This window comes from Carcharhinus amblyrhynchos, chromosome 8 (assembly GCF_965287045.1).
Source record: "Carcharhinus amblyrhynchos chromosome 8, sCarAmb.v2.hapA, whole genome shotgun sequence".
NCBI classification, from domain to species: Eukaryota; Metazoa; Chordata; class Chondrichthyes; order Carcharhiniformes; family Carcharhinidae; genus Carcharhinus; species Carcharhinus amblyrhynchos.
The window spans coordinates 59068359-59083509 of record NC_137331.1 but is presented as its reverse complement, the minus strand read 5'-3'; the positions used below and the strand labels follow the sequence as shown (position 1 = coordinate 59083509).

Below are 15151 nucleotides of genomic sequence, written 5' to 3'. Positions count from 1 at the left end.
GGATATCCATAAGGCAGTGGCCTACCAGCATCAAAATTGTACTCAACCATAATCTGTGGGCATATCCTCACTCTACAATTACCACCAAGCTAGTGGATCAACCCTGGTCAATGGAGAGTTTGGAAGGGTGTGCCAGAGCCAACACCAACACCATGCGTATCTAAAAATGAGTTATCAACCTGGTGAAGTTACAACATTGGATTACTTGCATGAATAGTGGTGAACAATTAAACAACTCACTGGATTTTTTGATTTGATTTATTGTCACATATTAGTGTACAGTGAAAAGTATTGTTTTTTTGCATACTATACAAAGTAAACCATACTTAGAGAAAGAGAGTGCAGAACGTGGTGTTACGGTCATAGCTAGGGTGTTAAGAAAGATCAACTTAATACAAGGTAGGTCATTCAGAAGTCTGATGGCAGCAGAGAAGAAGCTGTTGGTACATAATCTTAGACTTTTGTACCTTTTTCTGTCAGTGGAAGAGAGTATGTCCAGGGTGCGTGGGGTCCTTGTTTATGCTGGCTGCTTTTCCGAGGCAGCAGGAAGTGTAGACAGTCAATGGAGGAGGTGGCTCTTCAAATATCCCCATCCTGTTGATAGTGAAGCCCAGTATATCAATGCAAAAAGTAAGGCCAAAGCATTTAAACAATCTTCAGCTGCAAGTGCTGAAGTGAGTGGGTGATCTATTTCGGCCTCCTCTAGAGCATCACAGATGTCAGTCTCCAGCCAATTTGATTAATTCCATGTGACATTGGGAAACTGCTAAAAGGTACTGGATACTGGCAAGGCTATGGGCTCTGATAATACTCTGGCAATAGTAGTGAAGACTCATGCTCCGGAACTTGTCATGCCCTAGCAAGCTGTTCCATTATAGCTGCAACACTGACATCTATCCAGCAATGTGGAAAATTGTCTAGGTATGGCTTGTACACAAAAAGCAGGACAAATCCAATCTATTTTGGATGTTGAAGGTTAATCATCTCAGCTACAGGAGTACCTCAGGGTAGTGTCCAGGTCCAACCACTCAGCTTTATCAATGACCATCTAATCTCAATCATCTCGATCAGTAAAATAATGGAAGGGGTCATCAATTGTGCTATTAAGCAGCACTTGCTTAGCAATAAGCAGCTTACTGATACTCAGCTTGGGTTCTGCCAGGGTCATTCAGCTCCTGATCGCATTACAGCCTTGGGTCAAGCATGGATAAAAGAACCTAATTCCAGAGGTGAAGTGAGATTGACTGTCCTTGACATCAAGGCAGCATTCGACCAAGTGTGGCATCAAGGGGCCCTTGCAAAACCAAAGTCAGTAGAAGTCAAGGGGAAAACTCTCCTGGTTGGAGTCATACCTTGCACACTAGAAAGTGGTTGTGGTGGATGGAGATCAATTATCTCAGCTCAAGCCATCACTGCAGGAGTTCTTAGGCTAGTGTCCTAGGACCAACGAGCTTCAGCCTTATCAATGACCATCCTTCCATCATGAGGAGAAATGGGGATGTTCACTGCACAATGTCAGCAACATTCAGAACTCCTCAGATACTGAAGCAGTCCATTTCTACATGCAGTAAGACATGGATAATATCGAGGCTTGAGTTGACAAGCGGCAATTTGTGTCATACAAGTGGCAGGCAATAACCATCTGCAACAAGAGAATCTAGTCATCACCCCTTGACATTCAATGGCATTACTATCACCAAATCCCCCACTATCAAAATCCCAGGGGTACCACAGATCAGAAATAGAACTGAACAAACCATATAAATATTATGACTACAAGAATAGGTCAGGGGCTAGGAATCCTGTGATTTACAAACGTCCTGATTTTCCCAAAACCAGTCCACGATTTACAAAGCACAGGTCAGGAGTTTGATGGAATGCTCTTCACTTGCCTGGATAAGTGCAGTTCCAACAACCTCAAGAAGCTCAATAGCATCCAGGACAAAGCAACCATCTACAATATGTACAGCAGCAACTCACCAAGCCTCTTTAGGCAGCACCTTCCGAACCCACAATCACTACCATTGAGAAAGACAAGGTTAGCAGACACAGGGAAACACTACCACCTGGAAATTTCCTTCCAAGTCACTCACCATCCAAACTTTGAAACATATGACCTTTCTTTCACTGTTGCTGGGTCAAAATCTTGGAACTCCCTGTGGGCAGGCCTATACCTTAGAGCCTACAGCAGTTCAAGAAGGCAGCTCACCATCACCTTCTCCATGGCAATTAGTGATGGGCAATACATGCCACCCTAGCTATCAATGCTTTCAAATAAGTTAATTTTTAAAACCCAAATTCTTGAATTTTGGAAGGATGGAACCTCATTCCTCCAAAATCTAATTAGAGTTGGAAGTTATTTTTTGTCTGAGCAAAAGGCAGCTCGAATGTTCAGAAGGTAGAATAACGATTGATTTTAGCTAATGTTGTGTTTGTCTAAACAGAGTTAATGCCTTTGTGCTTACTTAGATTTGCCTTGGGGTTTCAGAATAGACGTTCGATCAGGTTGATTGACAAGAGACAGAGACATGTGCTAATGGGAGGTGAAGATAAATTTCTGCTCTCATTAGTCTTTGGAACTGTCTTCTCCAGAGAGCAATGGCACCAATTTGCACCATCTACATGATGCACTGCAACAACTCAAGGTTCTTTTAGCACAGCACTGCCCAAACCCATGACCTCCACTACTTAAAAGAATAATGACAGCAGACACATTAGAATGTCACCAGTTGCAAGCTCCCCTCCAAATCACACACCATCCTGACTTGGAATTATGTTGTCGTTCTTCACCATCATTCAGTCAAAATCCTTAATCTCTTCAAGGATAATTAGAGATGGGAAATAAATGCTCACTTTGTCAGTAATGCTCACAGCTAATGAATAAAAAGCCTCAAGTGGCAGCTAGTAAATCTAAAGATAACATATTAGGACATTTATGTTGTCTAAAGCCAGAAAACAACAGTACAATCACCAGTTATGGATGCTGTGCATTTAATTTAAGACAAGAGATTAATTAGTTGAAAAAAAATTAACACTCGAGTCATTACTTGCAAGGCATATCAATCCTAAAAATGGGGAAGATTTCCCCCATTTTAGACCAAACAGCCCAGAACAAATTCAGAAAATAAGAAAGATTCACAATAGTAACCAGTCAAGCAATGTATCCAAGTTGTTGGCTGCAAAAGATTTAAAAGAGGCTTATTTTCATATCTATTAGGGCATGTTATCACTTATGTCTAACAGTCAACAGACATGGATGCAGTTACTACTGAAGACCATAAGAAATAGAAGCAGGAGTAGGCCATCTAGCCCTTCGAGCCTGCCCCGCCATTCAATAAGATCATGGCTGATCTGAAGTGGCTCAGTTCCACTTTCCCGCTTTCTCCCCATAATCCTTAATTCCCTTGCCTACCAAAAACCTATCCACCCGTGTCTTAAATATATTTAGCGAGGTAGCCTCTACCACATCAACAGGCAGAGAATTCCAGAGATTCACCACCCTTTGAGTGAAGAAGTTCCTCCTCAACTCTGTTCTAAACTGCTCCCCCCCCTTAACTTGAGGCTTTGCCCTCTAGTCCTGCTGTCCTTTCTGAGCGGGAAGAGTTTTATTTTGATATTTTATAAAAACCATGGGTTGAGAAAGTATCTGTTTGTTGTGGCAAAGACTGAAAACTGTAATTCTAACACATCTATCCTTATTTAGAAGAACTTTTTGTGATAAACAAAAAAAACAAAGAACAAAGAACAACCCAGCACGGGAAACAGGCCCTTCGGCCCAACGAGCCCGCGCCGCCGCATCGCCCTACACCTATTCTACCCTGCATGTCTACGAATGGGACCCTACTCAGTCAGATTCAGGGAAGAAATAGTGTCAATTTGGTGGAAACCAATTAGCCTAAGAGCACATCTTTGGGGTGTGGGAGGAAACCGGAGCGCCCGGAGGAAACCCACGCAACCACAGGGAGAATGCGCAAACTCCCACAGACACAGGCCCAAATCCATGTATCTGCACAGCTAGCAGTGCTAGTCACTGAGCTGTTGTGGAGCCCGTCTATCGGTCCAGGATCAAGCACACACACCGACATGAAGTACTAGGCCACTCCTGGACTTCCAAGAGCAGCCCACGCACAACCCGCTGTGTGCATGCCCCTCGCTTGACACGAGGTGGACCTCCACCTGTGGAATAAAGACAAAACATATTAATCATACAGCCTGCCCTTCCGGTGTCTCCCGAGGTTTAACCCTATTTAATAGCCCCTACCATATCCCTCCATTCTCGTTTCACTCATGTGCCTATCTAACTGCATCTTAAACGAGTCCAACGTGCCTGCCTCCACCACCCTACTCGGTAGCGCATTCCAGACCCCCACAACTCTCTGTGTAAAGAACCTTCCTCTTACCTCCAAATTATACCTCCCCCCCCTCACCCTTAAGTGATGACCTCTTGTGTTCGTACCCAGTCTAGGGAGCAGTCTCTCACTATTAACTCTATCTATTCCCTTCAGTATCTTATATACCTCTATCATGTCCCCTCTCAATCTCCTTCTTTCCAAGGAGAATAGCCCCAGTCTCTTCAGTCTCTCCTCGTAACCCAGTCCCCCCATGCCAGGCAACATCCTGGTAAACCTCCTCTGCACCCTTTCCAGAGACTCCACGTCCTTCCGGTAATAAGGTGACCAGAACTGGACGCAGTACTCCAAATGCGGTCTAACCAATGTTCTGTATAACTGAAGCATTAGACGGCAGCTTTTATACTCTAAGCCCCTTCCTATAAAGGCTAACATCCCATAAGCCTTCCTAACAACGTTCTCCACTTGTGACACAACCTTCATGGATTTGTGGACCTGCACTCCCAGGTCTCTCTGTACGTCTATACTCCTAATCGGCCTACCTTTTATCACATAGCTCCTCTCTGCATTATTCCTTCCAAAATGCATTTGTCAGGATTAAATGCCATCTGCCACCTATCTGCCCACTGCACCAACCTATCTATATCCTGTTGTATCACCTGACAATCCAGTTCTGTACCCGCCAACCCTGCCATCTTGGTGTCATCAGCAAACTTGCTGATCACACCACCTACTCCCTCTTCTAAGTCATTTATGTAGACTACAAAGAGGAGAGGTCCCAGTACCGAGCCCTGCGGCACACCACTGGTCACTGGCCTCCAGCCCGACAAGGTACCCTCCACAACTACCCTCTGTCTCCTATTTCCCAACCAGTTCTCAATCCACCTAGCTACCTGGCCTTGTATCCCATGCGCCTTAACCTTTTCTACCAGCCTACCGTGAGGGACTTTGTCAAACGCCTTTTTAGTCAGTCTCTTCTGATAAAAGAACCATAAAATTCAACATTTCAGCAAATTTCACCAACTGAACTCAAGCCAAAAATTGTCTCTTCTGGATGCCCTCTATCAAATAGAACTAGGAAAGTTTTTCCTGTCCTTGAACTAAATACCAGTATTTGAAAGACTGATAAGCCCTATTTGGTGATCAGAGATCTTCATGGCAGAATGAAGTTACAGGGTACTAAGTCTACGAACAGCAATGACTATCTTCAACCCCAAATCAAGTTTTGGAGTGCTTTCCAAAAACAAGGAAAGAAAAGACTTGCATTTATATAATGCCTTTCACACCCAAATTACTTTGCGGCTAATGAAGTACTTTTGTAGTCATTACTGTAATGTAAGAAATACAACAGCCAAATTTGTACACACATTCCTACACAGAGCAATGTAATAATGACGACATAATCCATTTTGTGATGTTAACTGAGTGATAAATATTGCCAGCACACCAAGGATGACTCACCCGCTTTTCTTCAAAAGAGTACTGTGGACTATTTTTTACATTGGACCCATATTTTAAAGACAGCACCTCTAACACTGCAGCACTCTCTCAGTACTGCACTGGAGAGTGTGCCTAGATTTTTGTGCACAAGTCCAACTGTCTGACTCAGAGGTAAGAATGCTATCAACTAAGCCATGGCTGACACCTTCAGTTGAATCTGCTCTGTCATTGGTTATTTCCATTAACAAAGTTAGTTCAGATTGATGAAGTCTTAGCCTTGCTCTTCAGGGATTCCCCAAAAGCATCACATATAGAGCCTGACCTATACAAGAAAGCTAGATACGATGTAAGGAGATTCAAAGATGTCAAAGACAGTACCAGACCAATCTAGAGTCCCAGGCTAGCCACATGGACCCCTGCCAACTATGGCAAGGTATTTTAATCTTATATTGCCACAAAAATTAATAACACAAGAATATAAAAATCTGAGGGAGGGCAGAGGGGCAACATTACTTTGGTGTGGGCATCAGTACAGCACAGGGGATGAAGTGGAAATGGTTGAAAGCTTCAAGTTTCTAGGTGTCCTGATCACCAACAAACTGTTCTGGTCCCTCCACACCATCACTATAGTTAAGAAAGCCCATCAACACCTCTATTTTCTCAGGAGGCTAAGAAAATTCAGCATGTCCGCTACCGCTTTCACCAATTTTTACAGCTGTACCATAGAAAGCAACCTTTCCAGGAGTATCACAGCTTGAAATGGCTCCTGCTTTGACCAAGACTGCAAGAAACCACAAGAGGTTATGAACGTAGCCTCGTCCATCACTCAAATCAGCCTCCCATCCACTGACTTCATCTACACTTGCTTCTGACTCAGAAAAGCAGCTAACGTTATCAAGAATCCCACATACTACAGACATACCGCTTTTCCAGCTTCTTTTGTCAGGAAAAATATACAAACGTCTGAGATCATGTACCAACCGACTCAAGATTCCTGCTGCACTTTTGAATGTACCTACCTTATTAAGTAGATCTTTCTCTACACCCTAGCTATGACTGTAACACTACATTGTGCACCATATGCTTTCGTTCTCGCATATGTACTGCACGAAAGATATGCTTTATCTGTATAACGTGCAAGAAACAATACTTCTCGCTATATCCCGAGGCATGTGACAATAATAAATCAAATCAAAATGGAAGTCCTGATCTCAGCCACATCATGGAGTTGGATTTTATGCTCCCTTGCTGGCTATTTGAAGGAGGGGAAACTGATCAAATGCAGTGCACTGTCTCCCCATCTACTATAATAAAAGCAAAATACAGTGAATGCTGGAAACAAAACAGAAAATACTGGGAAATCTCAGCGGGTCACAGACAGACTTGTTCCGCATCCACCCATTACCTTCCCATCCATTCCGCCCTGGCTCCAGTCAATGACCAGGGGGCGCTTCCATAAACCGACACTCTCGTCCTTGGGCCTATCGAAGCCTTTAAATGGCCAATTAGCTTAACAGCTTCATCCTACTCCTCCCAGCATTTACTCAGGGCAGAGGAGAGGAGGCAAAACGCCCAAGTCGTTGTTGGTTTGACTCATTAAAAAGTCTGACAACACCACATCACGGTTAGACTCATGCCAGGGTTTGAATCCCCCGGCCCCGGCCCCGGCCCCCGCACTCGCCCCGCCCCGCCCCCGCCCCGCCCCCGCCCCCGCCCCCGCCCCCGCCCCCGCCCCGGTCGGGCTGCAGCGCCTCTGGGAAGCGCCCAGCCTTGTCGAGAGAATCATCAGCCAATCAGATTGCCGGTCAGACTTCACTTCCAGTTCATTCTCGCGCCCCTAGTCCCGCCCTCCCACCCCGGACTGAAACACTGTGGGTTGCTCAGTGGGAGGATCAGGGATACAACTCCAATCCAACGCCATTCACTGTGGGTCAGGGGGACACAGCCTCACCAATCCAGTCCCCTTCACTGTGGGTCAGGGAGACACAGTCCCATCAATCCAACCCCCTTCACTGCAGAAGGGTTGGGGACACAGCCCATTAAATCCAGCTCCCTTCACTGTGGGTCAGGGGACACAGCCTATCAAATCCATGCCCTTCACTGTAGGAGGGTTGGGGGACACAGCCCATCAAATCCAATCCCTTCACTGTGGATTGGGGGCACAGCCCCATCAAATCCATCCCCTTCACTGTGGGAGGGTCATGGGACACAGCCCATCAAATCCAAAGCCTTCGCTGTGGGTCAGGGGGACACAGCCTGCTCAAATCCAACCCCTTTGTGTGAGGGTCAGGGACACAGTCCCATCAAATCCAGCTTCCTCCTCCATGGGTCAGGGGGACACAGCCCCACCAATTCAACCCCCTTCACTGTGGGTCAGGGGGGCATAACCCCATCACATCCAGCTCCCTTCACTGGGAGGATCAGGGGACATGATGTGGGTATGCCGGCGTTGGACTGGCATAAACACAGTAAAAAGTCTGACAACACCAGGTTTTAGTCCAACCGATTTATTTGATAATAGACTCACAAGCTTTCAAGGTTTCCCTCTTCGTCAGGTGAATGGAGAGTTCTGGCCTCAGACAGAGCATATAAAGCACAGACAGTTTAGAGATTACGGATTAGAATGCGAATCCTTACACCTAACCTGCTGTTCAAGACCTGAAGTGGCTGACAATGTGAGTGGAAGGAGCACTGATCACAGGTTAAAGAGATGTGTATTGTCTCCAGACAGTACAGTAAGTGAGGTTTTGCAAACCCAGGCAAGTCACGGGGGTTACAGATAGTGCGACATGAACCCAAGATCCCTGTTGAGACCGTCCTCATGTGTGCAGAACTTGGCTATCAGTCTCTGTTCAGCGACTCTGCGCTGTCGTGTGTCGTGAAGGCCGCCTTGGAGAATGCTTACCCGAAGGTCAGAGGCTGAATGCCCGTGACCACTGAAGTGTTCGCCAACAGGAACTGATAGCCAAGTTCCGCACACATGATGACGGTCTCAACAGGGATCTTGGGTTCATGTCGCACTATCTGTAACCCTCGTGACTTGCCTGGGTTTGCAAAACCTCACTTACTGTACTGTCTGGAGACAATACACATCTCTTTAACCTGTGATCAGTACTCCTTCCACTCACATTGTCAGCCACTTCAGGTCTTGAACAGCAGGTTAGGTGTAAGGATTCGCATTCTAATCAGTAATCTCTAAACTGTCTGTGTTTTATATGCTCTGTCTGAGGCCAGAACTCTCCAATCACCTGACGAAGAGGGAAACCTCGAAAGCTTGTGAGTCTATTATCAAATAAATCGGTTGGACTAAAACCTGGTGTTGTCAGACTTTTTACAGGATCAGTGGACACAGCCCATCAAATCCAACCCAATATGTAGAGATGACAAGCACCACCTCCCCACTCTTTGGGAAGACCTATCGTACTGGACAGCAGCAGCAGACCTCCCCAGGAGCAAGGTCTCTGATGGTGTAAAACCTACCTGCCAAAAGCTGCTGACCAATCAATGTTTGTTAAATGGCATTTTCTGGTACAACATTTACCCAAGATCCAGTATTGTCACTGGATCCCAGTGAGTGATGGTAAGGGAAAAGTTTGATTCTAGTAGTAGGAAGCATGTTGGCTGTAAGGGCAGAGGGTGGTTATTAGCAGGTATTCCCATTCCAAATTTTGGGAACATTGATCAGGCACATCACCTTTGAATGACCATCCTCTTTCCGCCACTGGTTTAATACCAAATTTGATGTGCACCAAATAATAAAGCAAATGGAATGTTGGCATTTATAGCTAAAGGAATAGAATATAAAGGCAAGGAAGTATTGTTGCAACTGTAGAACGGAGTTGAGGAGGAACTTCTTCACTCAAAGGGTGGTGAATCTCTGGAATTCTCTGCCCGTTGAAGTGGTGGAGGCTGCCTCGCTAAATATTTTTAAGACGCGGGTTAATGGGTTTTTGATAAGAGAGGGGATTGAGGGTTATGGGGAGAAAGCGGGAAAGTGGAACTGAGCAGCGACAGATCAGCCATGATCTTATTGAATGGCAGGGCAGGCTCGAAGGGCTAGATGGCCTACTCCTGCTCCTATTTCTTATGTTCTTATGTTCTTATGAGGACGCACCCGGAGTATTGTGCACAATTCTGGTCCCTTCGAGGAAAGATGTAGTGGTATCGGAGGCAGTTCAGAGGAGGTTCGCTAGATTGATTCCAGAGATGAGGGGTTTATTGTATGAAGAGAGATTGAACGGTTTAGACCTATGTTCTCTGGAATTTGGAAGAATGAGGGGAGATCAAATTGAGGTATACAAGATGATAAAAGATGCAGATAAAGTAGACATAGAGTGGATGCTTCCTCTTGAGGGGCATTCTAGGACGAGAGGTCATAGTCTCAGGATAAGAGATAGCAAATTTAAAAGGGAGTTGAGGAAAATCTACTTCTCCCAAAGGGTTGTGAATCTGTGAAATTGCTACCCCAAAGTGTGGTGGATGCTGGGACAATGAGTAAATTTGAGGAGGAGTTAGACAGATTTTTAATTGGTAATGGGTTGAAGGTTATGGACAGAAGGCAGGAAAATGGGGCTGAGAAGCATATCAACCATAATCGAATGGCAGAGCGGACTCGATGGGCTGAATCGGCTAATTCTGCTGCTATATCTTATGAAGTTAAGAACTTATGAACTTATATTTGTCTTTTTTCTTCCTTCTAAATGAGCTAACAGTTTATGCTTCCACATGTGCCAGACATAGAGTAAAACTCTTTTGCAATTTGTCCACGTGAATCAAACATTCTCCATTGGAGCAATGCAGCAAAGCATGTAAGTGCCTCAAACCAGCATGATGACATTGTAATCATTTTTTTATACAAGGCTTACTTTTAATCATTCTGTTGCTCATTAATTTAAAATTTTTTTAAAAAAAAGTTTCTTAAAAAATAATATTCATTTTCAATTAATCTATCCATTATTTTAAATAATGTAGAAGTGCTACTATTGGAATTCCAAAACAACACAGGACATGTGTTTCCAACATCAGTTGAGCAGGAATGGGGAAACATCAAGCATCCGGTAGAGTATAAGAAAAATTAAAGGGGATATTTTCACTAGGCTGTCCTCATGCGATCCCTGGTAGCTGGCTAGAATAAGCATTAGTGGTAATCTGAAAGCGAACCATCCATCCCACCATCATCAGAACAGAAATGTATTCCAAGCATATATAACCAACAAAACAAAATAAATGATGATGAAGATTTCCTTTCAAAGCCGTGTAACTTGATTGTTCTTGTTTTCTGTTTTAATAAAAGTTCTATACAGTCCACTTATGCATGTGTGATAAACATCCCAAAATTATACATTATATTGTACATTGGCTAGGATAAGCTGGCAAAGGATACTTGAGGGGTTGGCAGTGGATAGGCAATGGCAAACATTTAAAGAACACATGGATGAAATTCAACAACTGTATGTTTGTGTCTGGCATAAGGGTAAAATGAGGATGGTCTTTGTTCTTTATTGTCACAAGTAGGGTTACATTAACAATTCAATGAAGTTACTGTGAAAATTCCCTAGTCATCACATTTCAGCGCCTATTTGGGTACACTGAGGGAGAATTTATCATGGCCAATGCACCTAACCAGCATGTCTTGCAGACTGTGGGAGGAAACCGGAACACCCGGAGGAAACCCACACTGATACGAGGAGAATGATGTGGAGATGCCGGTGTTGGACTGGGGTAAACACAGTAAGAAGTCTGACAACACCAGGTTTTTAATCCTGGTGTTGTCAGACTTCTTACGAGGAGAATGTACAGACTCCGCACAGACAGTGACCCAAGCCGGAATCAAACTCAGGTCCTTGGCGCTGTGAGGCAGCAGTGCTAACCACTGAGCCACTGTGTGGTGGCACATCCATGGCTAACAAGGGAAATCAGGGATAGTGTTAAAGTCAAAGAGGAGGCCTATAAATTGACCCAAAAAAGCAGCAAACCACAGGACTGGGAGAAATTTAAAATCCAGCAGAGGAGGACAATTTGGAAAGGGAAAGCTTGCAGAAAACATAAAAACTGACTACAAAAGCTTCTATCGACATGTGAAGACAAAAAGACTGATGAAGACAAATGTGGGTCCCTTACAGTTAGAATCAGGTGAATTCATAATGGGCAACAAAGAGATAATGTGGAGATGCCAGCATTGGACTGAGGGGGTAAGCACAGTAAGAAGTCTCACAACACCACGTTAAAGTCCAACAGTTTATTTGGCAGCGCTACCTTTTGGAGCCTCAATCTTGATCAATCTCAATCTGTAACTGATCGTATCACTACTTTCTAAATGCTCAATTATTGCATCCTTAATAATTGACTCCAGCATTTTCCCCACCACCAATGTCAGGCTAACCAGTCTATAATTCCTGGTTTTCTCTCCCTGGATGTTACATGGACGTTACAGCTAGTGCTGCCAACAAAGAGATGTCAGATCAGCTGAACTTTGGATCTGTCTTCAGTAAGGAGGACACAAATAAACTTCCAGAAATACTAGGGGACAAAAGGTCTAGGATGAAGGAGGAACTAAAATAAATCCTTACTAATTAGGAAACTATATTGGGGAAATTGCTGGGATTAAAACCCAATAAGTCCCCAGGGCTTGATGCTCTGCATCCAGAGTACTCAAGGAAGTGGCCCTAGAAATAGTGGATGCAGTGGTGACCATTTTCCAGCATTCTATTGACTCTAGAAGTCTTCCAGCAAACTGGAGGTTTGCTAATGTAACCCCACTTTTAAAAAAGGAGGGAGAGAAAACCAGGGATTATAGACCAGTTAGCCTGACATCAATGGTGGGGAAAATGCTGGGATTTTAAGGATGCAATAATTGAGCATTTAGAAGTGATAGGATCAGTCCAAGTCAACTTGGATTAAGGGGAGGTGATGGTTTAGTGGTATTATTGCTAGGCTATTAATCTAGAAACTCAGCTAATGTTCTGGGGACCTAGGTTTGAATCTCACTACAGCAGATAGTGGAATTTGAATTCAATAAAAAATATCTGGAATTAAGTATCTACTGATGACTATGAAACCATTGTCGTGAAAAACCCATCTGGTTCACTAATGTCCTTCAGGGAAGAAAATCTACCATCCTTATCTGGTCTGGCCTACATGTGACTCCAGAGCCACAGCAATCTGATTCTCTCTCAGCTGTCTAGGAATAGGCAACCTATCCAGCCAGCAACGTCCATGTCCCACAAATGGATTTTAAAAAAAAATCACTAGAGGGAAATTGTGCTTGACAAATCTTCTGGAATTTTCTGAGGAGATGACCGATAGAGTGGACAAGGGTGAACCAGTGGATGTTATGTATCTGGATTTTCAAAAGACTTTTGACAAGGTCCCACACAAGAGATTAGTGAGCAAAATTAAAGCTCATGGTATTGGAGATAATGCATTGACAGGCACGAGGCAGAGAGTTGGAATAAACAGGTCCATTGAGCAGACACAGCACGGTTTCATTAAAGGGAAGTCGTGTCTGACAAATTTACTGGAGTTCTATGAGGATGTGTCTAGGGCGGTGGATAGAGGAGAGCTGGTGGATGTGGTCTTTCTTGATTTTCAGAAGGCGTTTGACAAGGTACCTCACAAGAGGTTATTGCAGAAGGTCAGGGGACTTGGAGTTGGGGGTAGGGTGTTAGCGTGGATAGAGGATTGGTTGTCAAATAGGAGGCAGAGAGTGGGGGTCAATGGGTGCTATTCGGATTGGCGGATGGTGACTAGTGGAGTGCCCCAGGGGTCGGTGCTGGGGCCTCAGCTATTTACCATTTATATAGATGATTTGGAGGAGGGAACCGAGTGTATGGTGTCAAAATTTGCTGATGACACCAAGATTGGTGGAACGGCAAATTGTGCGGAGGGTGTGGAGAGTTTGCAGAAGGATCTAGATAGGCTGAGCGAATGGGCCAGGAACTGGCAAATGGAATTTAATGTTGGCAAGTGCGAGGTGGTCCACTTTGGTAGGAATAATGGTAGGAAGGATTATTACTTACGGGGTGAAAAACTGCAGCAGGCGACGGTGCAGAGGGACCTTGGGGTCCTTGTGCATGAGTCGCAAAAACCCAGCTTGCAGGTGCAGCAGGTGGTCAGGAAGGCGAATGGGATGCTGGCCTTCATAGCGAGGGGGATTGAATATAAAAGTAGGGAGGTCTTGCTGTGGCTGTGTAGGGCATTGGTGAGGCCGCAGCTGGAGTACTGTGTGCAGTTTTGGGCGCCGTACTTATGCAAGGATATTTTGGCCTTGGAGGGAGTGCAGAGGAGGTTTACTAGGCTGATGCCAGAGTTGAGGGGGTTGAGCTATGAGGAGAGGCTGAATAAACTAGGCTTGTACTCGTTAGAGTTTAGAAGAATGAGGGGAGATCTCATTGAGACGTATAAGATGATGAATGGGATGGATAGGATAGAGGTGGAGAGACTCTTCCCGCTCAGAAAGGATAGTAGGACTAGGGGGCACAGCCTCAAGATAAAGGGGGTGCGGTTTAGAACAGAGTTGAGGAGGAACTTCTTCACTCAAAGGGTGGTGAATCTCTGGAATTCTCTGCCTGTTGAAGTGGTGGAGGCTGCCTCGCTAAATATTTTTAAGACGCGGGTTGATGGATTTTTGATAAGAGAGGGGATTAAGGGTTATGGGGAGAGGGCGGGAATGTGGAACTGAGCCACGACAGATCAGCCATGATCTTCTTGAATGGCGGGGCAGGCTCGAAGGGCTAGATGGCCTACTCTTGCTCCTATTTCTTATGTTATGTTCTTTTCAGAGTGGCAGGAAGTGACTACTGGAGTGCCGCAGGATTCAGTGCTAGGACTCCAGCTATTCACAACATACATTATTGATTTGGATAAAGGAATTGAATGCAATATCTCCAAATTTGCAGACAACAGAAAGCTGGGTGGTGATGTGTGCTGTGAGGAGGATGCTAAGAGGCTGCAAGGTGACTTGGACAGGCCGGCTGGGTAGGCAAGTACTTGGCAAATGCAACATAATGTGGATAAGTGTGAGGTTATCCACTTTGGTGGCAAAAACAAGAAGAAAGATGATCTGAATGGTGCCAATTTTGGAAAAGGGAAAGTGCAATATGACCTGGATATCATGGTGGAACAGTCGCTGAAGGTTGGCATGCAGGTTGTGAGGACAGCTGATGGCATGTTGGCCTTCATAGCAAGAAGATTTGGGTATAGGAGTAAAGATGTCTTGCTGCAGTTATACAGGGCCTTAGTGAGGCCACACCATGAATATTGTGTGCAGTTTTGGTCACCTGGTCTAAGAAGGACATTCTTGCTACTAAGGGAATCCAGCTAAGGTTCACCAGACTGCTTCCTGGAATGGCAGGACTGAACAT

General features: G+C 44.7%; 1 long non-coding RNA gene across 1 annotated transcript in view; it reads right to left on the bottom strand.

Moving 5' to 3' along the window:
- LOC145346632 (uncharacterized) overlaps positions 1-7442 on the bottom strand; it is a 34899-nt gene extending 27457 nt beyond the window's left edge. Inside the window, exon 1 of the long non-coding RNA XR_013887723.1 lies at positions 7195-7442. This is a non-coding gene — a long non-coding RNA (uncharacterized LOC145346632). The remainder of the gene's footprint in view (positions 1-7194) is intronic.
- Between the last annotated feature and the right edge of the window lie 7709 nt (positions 7443-15151).